General features: G+C 44.4%; 1 protein-coding gene across 3 annotated transcripts in view; it reads right to left on the bottom strand.

Annotated features, from left to right (window-relative positions):
• The window catches only part of LOC140126389 (gamma-aminobutyric acid receptor subunit pi-like), a 234,286-nt gene that overhangs the window by 156,152 nt on the left and 61,739 nt on the right, over nucleotides 1-16,395 (bottom strand). The gene's annotated exons all lie outside the window — the stretch shown is intronic.

The raw sequence follows: 16,395 nt of genomic DNA, 5'->3' as shown, positions 1-16,395 counted from the left end.
AGTGCGTTGGTGGCATCAGTAGCAGCAGCAGCAGGAACCCGCAGAGTGGCACAATGATATAGTGTGAAGGTGGCATCAGTAGCAGCAGGAGCCCGCAGAGTGACACAATGATATTGGGTGTTGGTGGCATCAAAAGCAGCAGCAGGAGCCCACAGAGTGGCACAATGATATAGTGTGAAGGTGGCATCAGTAGCAGCAGGAGCCCACAGAGTGGCACAATGACATAGTGTGAAGGTGACATCAAAAGCAGCAGCAGCAGGAGCCCACAGAGTGGCACAATGATATAGTGTGAAGGTGGCATCAGTAGCAGCAGGAGCCCGCAGAGTGGCACAATGATACAGTGTGAAGGTGGCATCGGAGGCAGCAGGAGCCTGCAGAGTGGCACAGTGATATAGTGCATTGGTGGCATCAGTAGCAGCAGCAGGAGCCCGCAGAGTGGCACAATGATATAGTGTGAAGGTGGCATCAGAAGGAGGAAGAGCGGCAGAGTGGCACAATGATATAGTGTGTTGGTGGCATCAAAAGCAGCAGGGGCCCTCAGAGTGGCACAATGATATAGTGTGAAGGTGGCATCAGTAGCAGCAGAAGCCCGTAGAGTGGCACAATGATATAGTGTGAAGGTGGCATCAGTAGCAGCAGGAGCCCGCAGAGTGGCACAATGATATAGTGTGAAGGTGGCATCAAAAGCAGCAGCAGCAGGAGCCCCCAGAGTGGCACAATGGTATAGTGTGAAGGCGGCATCAAAAGCAGCAGCAGCAAGAGCCCGCAGAGTGGCACAATGGTATAGTGTGAAGGTGACATCAGTAGCAGCAGCAGCAGGAGCCCGCAGAGTGGCACAATGATATAGTGTGAAGGGGGCATCAGAAGCAGCAGGAGCCTGCAGAGTGGCACCATGATATAGTGTGGAGGTGGTGGACAATTCCAGTCCCTGGTAAAGATGGTAGGAGGCAGATGGTGCAACTAGCAGCAGATGTGTGGCATCAGGCGGGTGGCAGCATCAGAACAGTAGCTGAGGCAGGTAGTTAGAACCCCGACTCATTTCTCAACGTTTGGAGGAGGCGTCATGGCTGATCTAATCTGATGCATTAGGCATTGGTGAGTTGAAATCCTGGCCGATCCAAGCCTGATTCATCTTGACAAAGGTCAGTCTCTCCACATTACAGGTGGACAAGCGGGTTCTCCTGGGGGTACCGATGGCACCTGCTCTGATGCCACACTACTGGCCAGGGAGGACAACTTCTCTACTGCAAACTCCACAAGTTGCGGCCACGTATCAAGTTTGGCTGCCCAGTATTCCATGGGATCCTCTACCTCAGGTGGTAAAGTGCTGTCCAAGTAGGCCACCACCTGCTGGTGCAGGGTCTGCTTCATGTCCTGCTGCTGCCGGTGGCGGCTACCCTCCTTACTAGGCGGGTGAAGGAAATTGCTCATTAAGGAATCCAGACTTAAGCGACTGTTGATGGAACTGCTACTGCTCCTACCCCCCCAGCTCCCCACAGCAGCCGTAGTAGTAGTACGTGAGCAATGACTGCCAGGAATCCCCCGGTCAGACCTGACAGAGGATGGACAATGGCGCACATAGGCAGCGGCCAACTGTGTGCTCAGTATTTTTCTATAGTATGCCAGTTGTTCCTTCCTCTCAGCAGCAGGAAAAAAGTCACCCATTTTGGACCGGTAGCGAGGGTCCAAGAGGGTGGAGAGCCAAAAGTAATCCCTATGCCGGATGTTGACTATTCGGCTGTCACTAGTTAGGCAAAGCAGCATGCTGCGGGCCATCTGCGCAAGTGACTCTGAAGGACCCCCGGTCTCCATATCCACAGTATACTGCCATGGTGCTTCTGGGTCATCTGCCTCGTCTTCTACCTCCTCCGGATGCTCCTGCTCCTCCTCTCCTGTCACCTGAGTAGAAAAACCACAAATTGCACCAGACTCTGCTTGTGCTCCAATGTTCTCCTCCTCATCCAGTTCCGCCCCCACCGGACTCATGTTGCCATGAGATGTAGTCTCCACTTCTCCAATGCCCTGACCAGACAGATTTTGCAGCATGAGTACCAGGACATGAAGCAGTGGTATGACGTTATTCATCCTGCAGTCCTGGCGACTGACAAATAACGTGGCCTCTTCAAAAGGCCTGAGAAAACGGCAGGTGTCACGCATGAGCTGCCAGTGGCTGACATCAAAGTTACACAGGGGAGTACTACGGTCCGCTTGCATCATCAAAAAATCATTAATGGCTTTTCTCTGTTCATACAGGCGGTCTAACATATGGAGGCTGAAATTCCAACGGGTGGAAACATCGCATATCAGACTATGTTGGGGTAGGCCGTTCTGGCGCTGCAACTCGAGGAGGGTGTAAGAATGGCTTTGCTTTGTAAGAATGGCTGAAGTGCGTGCACAGTGTCCTGGCCATTTTTAGAATGTCTTGCAGATGGGTGTAAGACTTCAGGAACTTGTTGACTACCAGATTGAACATGTGCGCCATGCAGGGCGCATGGACCATCCCTCCTCGGTGCAGCGTGGACACCATGTTCCTCCCATTGTCTGTCACCATGGTTCCGATTTTTAGTTGTCGCGGAGAAAGCCACACATTGATTTCTTCTTGCATGACGCAGAGCAGTTCCTCCCCTGTGTGACTTCGTTTGCCCAGGCAAACCAGGTGTAGAACTGCGTGACACCGCTGTGCCCCTCACATGTGGTATGATGGAGCAGCACTTGTGGAGGCTGAGGTGGTGGTAGAGGAGGAGGAGGACACGGACACTGGCGCAGGAGCAGCAGTTTGACAACGTGGAGGAGAAAGCGCCGTCTCTTGTTGAAGTTGTTGGTGTGGCTGGGCGGGAAGCACCAGTGGGCCATAAAGGACATATACTGGCCCTGACCATAATTACAGCTCCACACGTCCGTGCTGCCGTGCACCTTGGAAGAAACTGATAAGCTCAAGGACTGGCCCACCTTCTGTTGTACATAATGGTGAAGGGCTGGCACAGCCTTTTTGGAAAAAAAATTGCGGCTTGGAACAGTCCACCTCGGTTCGGCACAAGCCATTAGTTCTCTGAAGGGTGCAGAGTCCACGACTTGGAAAGGGAGAGACTGCAGTACCAACAACTTCGACAAGAGCACGGTCAGCTTCTGCACCTTAGGATGGCCGGACGCATAGAGTTGTCTTTTTGTAATCGCCTCGCTCAACGACTGCTGGCGCCATGCGTAGTGAGGAGCAGGAGAATCTGGACCGGGAGATGATGTCAAAGACAAACAGCTCCCTTCGGCAGAGCTGCTGGAGCCTTGACTTGTTGAAACAGCATGTGTGCCACTAGGTGCTGCTGCTGTTGCTGCGCCTGCAGGATGGACCGCATCTGACACCCGTTTCTCCAAGGCCATTGGATGGTGACGCTACATGTGTTGGCGCAGGGCCGTGGTGCCAAGGTTAGCTCCCTGGCCAAGCTTCACTTTCTGCCCGCAGATACGACATATACCCACGCTCGGCTCCTCTGGTGTCTTTACAAAAAACTGCCACACCGCTGAGGTGGTAATTTTACCACCAACACTCTGCACTGAGCGACTACTACCGCCGCTGCCTCGCTGAGCCCCTGTGCCACTGCTTATTTGGGCCTGCGAATCGGGATTTGTACCCCGCGGACATTTGGCTCCCGTCCTCGCACTGCTGCCACCCTGCTGACTCACAGCCACAGTAGCGACTTGCTGCCTGCTCCGCAAGCTGACACTCTCTTCACCCGACAATGATGAATCCCCTGCTACACCCGGCTCCCAAGTGCGATCGGCTACATCATCGTCAATTTGCGTTTCCCAGTCACTGCTACTCTCCTCACCGATGTCAGTATGCACAGCCTGCCTACTGCAGGAAGCAGCGGAAGTCTGCCCCACCTCTTCACTGCAAAGCAGCTGCTGACTGTCCTCAAATACTTCGCCCTAACTGAATAGTGGCGCGGAGCCCAGACCACCTAGTAGCTCTCTGGCTGCGGGAAAGGAACAGGACAGAGCCTGGTTGAGGACAAGTGAGGGTCGCTGACCTGCTCCTGGGCCATGCCAACTAATTGTTGTATCAGAGGAACCTACAGACTCTTGGCTGGGGTTATCAGATGTTATATTTGAGGAATTGGATGACCTAGTCAACCATTCAACAACCTTTGGGTTGTTGATCAACACACTGCCACTAGATGACAACGGCAGATCTGGCCTCACAGAGTCACCCCTGCTGCGACATCCCCTTACTCTGCTGCCACCTCTGCCTGCTTCACCTGCCACCTTTCTGTCTGAAAAGAAAGTGGAAAACAAAAAAGGACAACAAGGAGGACGGCGCCTCGCGTGATATCGTCGGGGAAGTGGAAAAGGTAAGTAAAGAGTGTGCTCACCTGTTGAGCACTTGTAAAAGTGCAGTAAAGAAGGAGGGAAATGGGGTATCCACTCCTAAAACGGGTCTCCAATAATGGTGTCTTGAGCAGCTCCCACTTACTCCAATGACCGGTATCCAACGGAAACCGTAATGGTGTGTAAATACAAGAAGCAAAAGGTTTTGGAGTATGTGCGGGTGCGCTAACAACCAGATTAGGAGATGAAAGGTATACAATGATCTAATGGTATACAGTGATTGGAAAAAGGATCGGATAAATTATGTGTATTTTAATTTTAATAAATACAGCAGTAAAAGCAATCCAATGGTTACGCGTTTCGGGAGACACTCCCTTCGTCAGACCATAAAAGCTGATTAGATCGATGAGGAAAGGTGCAGTAGCAGCAGCACCTTTCCTCATCGATCTAATCAGCTTTTATGGTCTGACGAAGGGAGTGTCTCCCGAAACGCGTAACCATTGGATTGCTTTTACTGCTGTATTTATTAAAATTAAAATACACATAATTTATCCGATCCTTTTTCCAATCACTGTATACCATTAGATCATTGTATACCTTTCATCTCCTAATCTGGTTGTTAGCGCACCCGCACATACTCCAAAACCTTTTGCTTCTTGTATTTACACACCTTTCTGTCTGATATAGTGGTTTATAAACTACGTGGATTTGATACGTAAATCTGGCTGTAAACTAGAGCCCCCAAAAGGTATTTCAATGTCCGTTATACAGATACCCCACAACTGACAGTGTAATTTCAGCGAAAATCACTGTATAAACTACGTGGATTTCACACGTAAATCTCGCTGTAAACTAGAGCCCCCAAAAGGTATTACAATGTGCGTTTTACTGAAGCCCCACAACTGACAGTGTAATTTCAGCGCAAATCACTGTATAAACTACGTGGATTTCACAAGTAAATCTGGCTGTAAACTAGAGCCCCCAAAAGGTATTACAATGTGCGTTTTACTGAAGCCCCACAACTGACAGTGTCATTTCAGCGAAAATCACTGTATAAACTACGTGGATTTCACAAGTAAATCTGGCTGTAAACTAGAGCCCCCAAAAGGTATTACAATGTCCGTTATATAGATACCCCACAACTGACAACTACTGCAGATGCATGAATGTCAAACAGATTTATTCCTATTCGATTTTGTCACTAAATAGAACTGCTATTTGGGGTATACAGATCCCCCTTAAAGAACAACAAGGGATTAGTCCACCAATCGCTACTGCAGATGCATGAAAGTCAAACAGATTTCTTCCTATTCGATTTTGTCACTAAATAGAACTGCTATTTGGGGTATACAGATCCCCCTTAGAGAACAGCGAGGGATTGCAGCAAGAATCGCACAGCACAATAACAGCAGCTGGACGCTACAACATGAAGTGTGAAGTGCTGAGATAGAAAATGGCTGGTTTTATAGGGCTGTATGACATCACATAAGCCTGCCGGTCACTGATTGGCTTACAGGTCTTCAGATGTCATCGGGGGTGTTCCTTTCTCCTTCCCAGAGTTCTCTGCCCCATTTAGCAGAAACATGAGGGGAAACCAACTTCGTTACCGCGAATCAGCATAAACTTCGGCTTCGTGGCGAATCGAATTTTTCCTGAAATTCTAACCGAAGTTAGAATCATTAGAATCGATTCGCCCATCTCTAGTCAATTTGTCAGGGGTTTCTACTGTTCTGAGACCTCAGGGGATCTACAAAAGCAACATGACACCTGAATGCTTTTTCATAAAATGCTGCTCCTCAAAAGCCCAGTGGCCCTCCTTCTGCTTTGTGCCCTGCCATGTGCCCAAAAACCAGTTCACATCTACATGTGGGATATTTTCTTATCTAGGAGAAATCACATAACATAATTTAGGATGCATTTACTCTTTTACTCTTGTAAATTAAAATTTTTTTGAACTAATTAAACCTGTTATAGAAAAAAAATAATTTCTAAACTTTACCTCTTTTTTAAAGGGTTGCTGAAAGGGTTAACACACAGACAACCTTAAAAAAGTTTTGAGTAGTTGAAGAGGTGCAGTTTATAAATGGGGTGAATTATAGGGGTTTCTAATGTATATGCCTTTAAAAATAACACTTAAGATATGTACTGGTCCCAAAAAAACTTGGTTTTGGAAATTTTCTCTTATTTTGGAAAATTGCTGTTATATTTTTAAGCCTTCTCAAATTTTTAAAAGAACTCTGTCAAAATGATGAAACATAAATTAGACATATGGTAAAAGTTGGATATAAACTTTTTTGTGAAGTAAAATGATTTATCTGACAAGCAATAAATTTCAAACTATGAAAATTGTAAATTTTTCTAAATTTTTGCCATTTTTTTTTTTTCTACAAAAACTACAATACATATTGGCAGACAAACACCACTAACATGATGTACAATACGTCACAAAAAAACAGTCTCAAAATCACATAGATAAGTTGAAGTGTTACAATTTTATAACAATATAAACTGACACGTCAGATTTGAAAAATGGGGCTGCGTCCTTAAGGCCAAAATAGGTCCCATAGGGGTTAATATGCTTTGGGTTTATTTATTAAAGGAAACCTACCATTTGATTTGATGCATTATGAACCAAACATACCTTGAGAATGCTGTAGCTACACTGATGCAGAATCATATCTTGGTTCATCCCTGTTCTGAGTGGTTTTGTTGATAAAACAATAATAACATTATGATACTGAAGCAGTCTCACAGGTTCAGGGCTTCTCCTAGCACATTACTTATTCACTGCTGCACAGGATGATGTTATCACTGGGTTGTGCCTGAAGGTAGAATAATCAATTGCTGCACCATCCCCCAGCTGATTAAAATTTGTTAATGATGTGTTCCCGGGGCAAAATCATTCACAAATTATAATATGGCTGTCCGTCCCAGCCGGTCCCACTACCTGTGCTGACTGCTGCTGACCAGCCTGCCAAAGCCCACCCACCTCTTATGTTATTTCTTCTTCCTGGTCGTGACTCCGCCACCACATCCCGACCCCACATTGCAGGTGATACACAACGCGATGACGAGTGACATCCAGTGATGAAGGGTGGGTGAGTATAATTATTACATATGTTAATGCATATGTATGTGTTTGTGTGTGTATATGCTGTTTGTACGTTGTATATGCTAGATGCATGTGTATGTATGTTGTATATCTGTGTGTATGTTGTATATACTGGATGTGTATATATAAATATGCTGTATATACTGGATGTATGTGCTGTATATGTGTGTGTGTATTTTGTATATACTAGATGCATGTGTATATATATATATATATATATATATATATATATATATATATATATATATATATAGTATATCTGTGTGTAAGTATTTTAAACTGGATGTGTGTGTGTATATATATATATATATATATATATATATATATATATATATATGCTGTATATGTGTGTATGTTGTGTATACTGGATGCATATTTTTTCCGACTTTAGCTGCTATTTTCCATTACAGGGTTAAACGCACTGAAAAACGTATTATATTTTGATCGATCGGGTATTTTCAGACGCAGCAATACCTAATGTATTTCTGATTTTTGCTGTTTATTTATATTTATATGAGTTCTAGTGAAAGGGGGGTGATTAAAACTTTTTTTTATTTTTATTTTCACTATCTTTCAGACTCCCTAGGGTACTTTAACCCTAGGTTGCCTGATAAATCCTATCATATACTGCCATACTACAGTACTCGTGATCGCACATTGTAATGAAAGGGTTAAAACGAGACAGCCTTGGGGTCTTGGCAACCAATGGCCAAACCCCGATCACGTCCCGGGGAGCGATGATCCTCTCCAAGATGGCGGCGTTCATGCACCTGGCGTATGACGTACTATTTTGTCACAGTTGAAGAACCTAGAATATAAGACATATTTGGTTGTTTCACACTTTTTTGTTAAGTATATTAGTCCACATGTGTTAATTCATAGCGTTGATGTCTTCATTGTGAATCTACAATTTTTATAGTCATGAAAATACAGAAAAGTCTTTGAATGAGAAGGTGTGTCCAAACTTTTGGTCTGTTTTGTATATTATGTATGTATGTGTGTATGCTGTATATAGTGGATGTGTGTATATATGCTGTATATCTGTGTGTATGCTGTATACACTGGATGCATTTGTGTAAATATATATATATATGTGCTTTATGTATGCTGTATATATATGTGTGCACGCACTGGATGTGTGTGTGTGTATATATGGCGTATATCTGTGTGTATGCTGTATATACTGTATGCGTGTGCAGGCCCGGCGCCAGCACACGGCTAACCCGGGCAAGTGCCGGGGCCCCAGATCTCCCCGGGTCAGCAGGACATCTGCCCCGCTGCCCGGGAGATTCCTTTCCTCTCTCATCCTCCGGACACAGATCGCGATGAAAGCATTTGCACTCACTGCTTTCCCCGGAGGCTGAAGGACCTTTGATGATGTCATGGTCACATGACCTGCCGGGGAAAGCAGTGACCACACGGAGAGAGCTGCATCAGGAGAGGGGGAGACATGACAGGGGTCAGGGAGGGGGGCAGTGTGTATACAGGAGGAGGGGGGCAGTGTGTATACAGGAGGAGGGGGGCAGTGTGTATACAGGAGGAAGGGGGCAGTGTGTATACAGGAGGAGGGGGGCAGTGTGTATACAGGAGGAGGGGGGCAGTGTGTATACAGGAGGAGGGGGGCAGTGTGTATACAGGAGGAGGGGGGCAGTGTGTATACAGGAGGAGGGGGGCAGTGTGTATACAGGAGGAGAGGGGCAGTGTGTATACAGGAGGGGGGGCAGTGTGTATACAGGAGGAGGGGGGGCAGTGTGTATACAGGAGGAGGGGGGCAGTGTGTATACAGGAGGGGGGCAGTGTGTATACAGGAGGGGGTTTAAAGATACAGATGAGGTTCGCACTCTTGCTTGTTCGTGATAAAAATCTTTAGCTTTATTCGATCATGGATACAGCAATTTACAAAGAAGGATGAAATCTGACTCGTTTCTGACCCTTTCGGTCCTTAGTCATAGATAAAAGTGAATGAGGTGAGAGAGACACTTCTCTCACCTCATTCACTTTTATCTATGACTAAGGACCGAAAGGGTCAGAAACGCGTCAGATTTCATCCTTCTTTGTAAATTGCTGTATCCATGATCGAATAAAGCTAAAGATTTTTATCACGAACAAGCAAGAGTGCGAACCTCATCTGTATCTTTAAACTGCATTTGAAAGAGAAGCAAGGCGTTCCTGGAGGTTTACGCACCGGGAGTGGAGCAGGTCTGTTTAAATGTGTGATCATAGATCACCACCATTTGGACTGTATACAGGAGAGGGGCAGTGTGTATACAGGAGGGTGGCAGTGTGTATATGGGAGGGAGGCAGTGTGTATACAGGAGGAGGGGGGCAGTGTGTATACAGGAGGAGGGGGGCAGTGTGTATACAGGAGGAGGGGGGCAGTGTGTATACAGGAGGAGGGGGGCAGTGTGTATACAGGAGGAGGGGGGCAGTGTGTATACAGGAGGAGGGGGGCAGTGTGTATACAGGAGGAGGGGGGCAGTGTGTATACAGGAGGAGGGGGGCAGTGTGTATACAGGAGGAGGGGGCAGTGTGCATACAGGAGGAGGGGGGCAGTGTGTATACAGGAGGAGGGGGGCAGTGTGTATACAGGAGGAGGGGGGCAGTGTGTATACAGGAGGAGGGGGGCAGTGTGTATACAGGAGGAGGGGGCAGTGTGTATACAGGAGGAGGGGGGCAGTGTGTATACAGGAGGGTGGGCAGTGTGTATACAGGAGGAGGGGGGCAGTGTGTATACAGGGGGAGGGGTGGAATGTGTACACGGGAGGGGGGGGCAGTGTGACTACTGGAGGGCGGCCCATAAAGGGGCCCACTAGGGCTCTGTCACCCAGGGGCCCACTAAAACCTGGAGCCGGCCCTGTTCGTGTGTATGTTTATACTGGATATGTGTGTATATATGCTGTATATCTCTATGTGTGTTGTATTTGTTGTATATTTGATGAATATATACTTATAAATGTGTAGACACATGTATGAATGATTATGATTGTGTAAAAGTTTGTATAAAGATTCATGAAGTTTTTTAAGGGGAATGGGGCCCCATTCAAAGGTCTGCTATGTGGCCCAGCCTCGCTGGTTACTCTTCTGATCGGCTCAGTGCTGTACATGTACTGCGCTGCTCATTAACAGGGGTCCCTGAACTACTCAAGTATAACAAACACTGAAACTAAACCAATAAGGTATTTAACTGGCCACAGTCAGGTTGTAAACACAAAATTTGTTTGCATAGCATTTTAAAATACATTGCAAACTCTTCTAGAAAACAACATCACCAAATGCATTATGCAAATAGCAATATAGGTTTTGCATTGTTGATCTTTTATTTAATGGGGTTCTCCAAAAACTATATGTACTTTTTTTTTAAACTGACCAGTTCTTTTGCATTTACACAGGGACTCATACTCCAGACCCCAAAGGGTTGCCCCAGGGAGAACTACTACAGCAGCCTCTCCCTCATCATTTCTTGCCAACACCACCTGCAGGAGACCTGCCAGGCTGTAGGACAGCCCTCCGGTCCCCATACCAAGCACGGTGACACTAGCCTGCCTAGGCCGCAACCGCCAGCCACTCCGGTATTCCGGGCCCCGGCTGCCTCCAGGCCCCAAGAAAAGGCTAGGCCCCGGTGGGGGATGTTGCAAATGGTTGTGCTGATTTTCACCTAATGGAAAATGATTGTATTTTTCCATGTGAATAGGAATGGCAAACATAACTATCATTCGCTTAACCCCTTAAAGGACACCTGTCATCAGGTCTGTGTCACTTGTCCTGTCAGCTCTACCTGTTGGAGCAGCTCACAAGGATCCCATCCCAGCCTTTATCTAGTTATTTCATACATTATTCATTGTAAAATCATCTATTTTTTATCATATAAATGAGGCTGGTCACATGGTCATAAGCAGTGATGTCACTCCTGTTACCCCTCCCCTCTCCTCCCCCTGCTCATGTCTGTGTGTAATGTATAGTAAAGCATGGCTAGTGTGTGCTGCATCCTTCTAATATACAGGTTAGAGCAGGGCCGCATCTGCCATGAGGCGAGATGAAAATCTCGCTTCAGGCGGCAGAATGCGGGTCCCTGTAAAGGGCGGCGAAATTCGCCGCTCTAAAGTGGGCGATTCGGGCGTCCATTAACGCCCGAATCGCCCACCAGCTAAATAAATCGCGCCTGTCTCTTTAAGACACAGGCGCGATTTATATGCGGAGCGACGCAGCGCCTTTCCGGCAGCTGCGTCGCTCCGTTCTAAGCAGTGACACAGGCGCCATGACGTCATGGCGCGGCGCCTGTGTCACTGTGTGGAGCCGCGTCTCACAGGAGAGCCGCGTGAACACCGGAGCCGCGGCGAGGGAGCAGCTGCCTGCAGGTGAGTATGATTTTTATTATTTTTCATGTATTTAAAAGAAACTACACCCCTTATCGTACGTAAAACAACTTTTATCAAGTCTGTTAACCCTTTAATTGTTTTACAGGAAGTTAAAACAAAATCTGATGCAATTTTGAAATTACATTTTTTTTTTTAATTAATGTGTTTTTCACAAAATGTACAAATTCTCAGTGAATAAAATACAAAAACGCTCCACAAAGTTTGATACCCAATCTATCCTGAGTATAACAATACCCCATAAGTGGTAGTAAACTGCTGTATGGGCACGTGCCAGGGCATTGAAGGGAAGCTGCGCCATTCTGAGCAGATTATGCATTGTCACTGTTTATTGGCTATACAATCTTTATTTTTTTGGCAATTTGGATTTCATTTTAGTGGGTCTGTAGCTTATTGATGAAATTTTATTAACTCTTGAATGTACAGAGGAAAAGAAAATCTTCAATTTTGATTTCCTTTTTTATTTTTTAGGGGTCGCACACAGTACACTAAAAATACTATATTATACTTATTCTATAGATCACTACAATTACGGTGATACCACATTTATATAGTATTTATATATTTTTACAATTTTATTGGAAAAAAACTACTGTATATACTCGAGTATAAGCTGTCCAGAATATAAGCAGAGGCACCCAATATTACTACAAAAAAATGGGAAAACGTATTGACTCGAGTATAAGCCAAGGGTATAAAATGCAATGATTACAGGCTCCCTGAGTAATGAAATGCATTAATTAATGCAGCATTGATGGTAGTAATATTAAATTGCTCACAAAACATTAAAAGCAGAATCCAATGTACAGCTTCTATACCCTTCCATGTAGGTTTACTACACCACTTTAACCCCTATGTGCACCAGGACGTTATAGTACGTTCCTGCGGGAAAATACTTCCCGCATGGGGACCTTCTATAACATCCGCTTCTGGCACTGGCTCACGAACAGAGCCAGCACCAGAAGCAGCGGCTGTCAGCTGTATATTACAGCTGACGCCATGGCCAGCGTCAGCACCCGGCGTACCCAGGAAAGTGCCGGGGCCCCGGAGTTCCCAGTGGGGCCCACGGCACACGCTGGCCCGATCACAAAACTCAATTACATCGGCATCCTTGTGTTGCCGATGTAATTGAGGGCCGGCGTGCTGGCGCAGGTGTCGGGGAGCGGCGCTGCAAGGTGATCGCAGGGGCACTCACTTGCTTCTGCAATAGAGAGACAGAGCGTCTCTGCACACTGTGCAGGACGCTGGCCGGCGTCGTGATGACCTCACGCTGGCAGCGTCCCTGCTGCCACACAGTTGACGCTGTGCTGTAGACGGTGGCCCCAGAAGAGGTGAAGTGGAGCGCGGGATGGAGCCCTGGACCTGCGTGCATGAGGTGAGTTAATGTTTATTATTTTTCTACCGCCCATAATATGGTACCTAATGTGCATTTAATTAATTCATAGGGCAGGGGGATGTATATTCCTAATGAATGGAGCCTGGCTGTCACAGTTAAAAGTTTGTGGGGCTGTATATTAATTTATGGAGCAACTGTATGAAAAAATGCATTTGTGTCACTTTATTGTGTGTTCAGTTTTTATAGGTTTTATTGTATTTTAATACATTGTCAAAAATGAAAACTTTTTCATACTATGGTGAAGGAGCTGTGTGTGTGTGTTTTAAGAGATAAGCTGACGTTTTCATTGCTACCACTTTGAGGACTGTGCCACTTTTTGAAAAAATGTGTGATGTAAAATGGTGTAAAGGTGCTGTTTTGGATAATTAGGCGCGATCTTCCATTATGGGGTTCACTGTCAGGAATAACCGTTTTTATATTTTGATTAGACATTTTGAGACGCAGTGATGCCTGTTTTTAGGATTTTTACTGTTTACTTACAGTTGCATATTAGCTGTAGATAAATTAACCCTAGATGGCCTGATCACTCCCACCACATACTGCAATACTACTGTATTGCAGTATATGGCTTTTTTACATAGGATACGTTACAATGTGTACATGTACGGTGTAGAGCACTAAGAGGTTAATTCTTGGACCAGCGGACTATTTATTCATTAAATTGTGTGTTTTTAATGCCACCACATGAGATTACTGCTAAGGGGCCCACTGAGGCTCTGTTGCCCAAGGGCCCACTGATTCCTGGAGCCGGCCCTGGCTGACGCCACACTCTAACACCCGAGATCAGAGCCGATCGCTAGTGTTAATCCTTTACACACTGCGGTCATGCGTGTAAGGGTCTTCCCCCAATGGATCGGATCCCCCATGCTGCTTACCGGGGGATCCAATCCTCTTCTGGGCAGCCCCGAGGCCTGTCAAATGCCCTGGGGCTGCCTGATGTTCTTGACAGTCAGATCCCTTCTGGGTCTGACTGTAAAATGTCTGCATGCGTCTGCATGCTCAGACAGTTTACACTGTTCTAAAATGAATAAGTATTGTAGAGCAGTGTATTGGACAGAGCATAGCTGGTTCAAGTTCAAGTTTGAAGAAGTAAAAAAAGTTAAAAAAACTAAACATTAAAATAAATAGAAAATAAATAAATAAAAATAAAAGCCCCTAAAATGTCACTTTCCCATAAAAACACTTATTAAAGTATAAAAAACACAAACACACAAAAAAACAAATCGTTACTGGACCTGCACAGTAAACGCAGAAAAAAATTCTAAAAAGTGATTTAAAAAAGTAACGCACTCTAAAGTAAGACCACTAGAAAGAACAACTCTTCTCGCAAAAAATAATCCAGATTAACCAGATTTTTCAACCGAAAAATAAAAAAGCTATGTATATGAAAAGATGGCGATGCTAAAATGAACAAGATTTTCTCGAAATTAGTTTTTATTAAGTAAAATTGAATAAAATACACAAAACCCCAACATGTTTGGTATACCTGCGTCTATGACAATCTGCATAATTAAACTGAATAGTCATTGGACCTGCACAGTGAACCCCGTAAAAACAACTCCAAAAAACACTCAGAAAAAGATAATTTTTAATTAATACCCTTTAAAAAATGCTGTACAAAGTAATAAAAAAAGTTACACTCTCTAAAATAAGACCACTAAAAAGAACAACTCTTCTCACATAAAAGTAAGCCCTTAACCAGATTTGTCAGACAAAAAATAAAAGTTATGCATATGAAAGACTGTGATGCTAAAATTAACATTTTCGGCAAATTACTTTTTATTAAAAATGGAGTAAAAATGGAGTAAAAATAAAAAACATCTCTATAAATAAGGTATTTTTGTAATCATGGCAACCGATAGAATGAAAAATATTTTTATGGTACGGTAAACGGCCAAAAAAAAAAAAATTTCCTAAAAATTTATGATTTTCATTTCCTCCACCAACAAAGAATCTCACCAATTAGCTATAGATGCCCCAAAATTACATACCAGAAAAGTGCAACTCATGTGGCAAAAAAATAAGCTGTTATAGGTCCACATTACAAAGAGAAAAAAAATTATAGCCTGTACAATTTGACAAAGCCGTGTGCCCATACAGCAGGTTACCACCACATATGGGGTATTGGTGTACTCAGGAGAAATTGGGTATCAAACTTTGTGGAGCCTTTTTTCATTTAATCCATTGCAAATGTTTAATTTTCCACCAAAAATGAGTGTATTGTCAAAAAATATTACAATTTGTAGACCGCACCTCCATTTTGTTTTAACCCCTATAAAACACCCAAAGGGTTAAAAAAAACTACATATAAGTTCTGTTTCAAATGTTGAGGGGTGTAGTTTCCATAATGGGGTAATTTACGAGTCTAGGTATTATTTAGGCCTCTCACAGTCAGTTAAAAGTTGAGCAGGTCCATCTTAATACAGGTTTTGGTGAGTTTCAAAAAATGGCATCTAAATTCTGAGCCTTATAACATTCCAGTAAAATATATGCAATCTTAAAAAACCATGCCAACATGAAGCTGACATTTGCAAAATTTAAGTTATGAATTTACTTGGGTGCTATGACTATCTGCCTCAAAAGTAGAGAATTAAGAACTTTGAAAATAAAGAATTTTTCAAAATTTCTGCCAGATTTCATTTTTTTCATAACTAAACACAAAAGATATCATCCAAATTTTCAAACTAATTTGAAGTACAATGTGCATGATAAAACAATCTCAAAATCCCCTGGATATCTCATAGCGTTCCCAAGCTATAACCACTTATAGTGACTAAGGGCTGATTTGAAAAATGAGGCCTCGTCCTTAAGGCCAAAATAGAGTCCTGTAGGGGTTAAGCCAGAGTTAAGTTTGTTTAGAAGTTAATGCCCAGATGTAACAGTCGTTGAATGCACACGTTAGGAGCACAGACAGACAGTGTCAGGACTATACTTGTTCTACTTGTGCACAGTCAGTTTATTATGTTCTGCAGATAGTAAGCAGTCTAGTTGCTCAGCAGGGAGAAGTGTATCTAATTTTTACAAGACTTGTATAACAGTAAAGTTTAATGCATCTAAAACGCACTTCAGGTACCTGCAGAATCAGTATCTCTGCTGTAATCATCTTTTGGCTGCACACACACAGTTTCTTTATCACGGATTGCTCTTTCACTCTGCAGGCACAGAACTCCTGTGTTTACACTGCAGTCTCA

This window comes from Engystomops pustulosus, chromosome 4, assembly GCF_040894005.1.
Source record: "Engystomops pustulosus chromosome 4, aEngPut4.maternal, whole genome shotgun sequence".
Taxonomy (NCBI): domain Eukaryota; kingdom Metazoa; phylum Chordata; class Amphibia; order Anura; family Leptodactylidae; genus Engystomops; species Engystomops pustulosus.
This window is presented reverse-complemented; position numbering and strand designations above follow the sequence as displayed.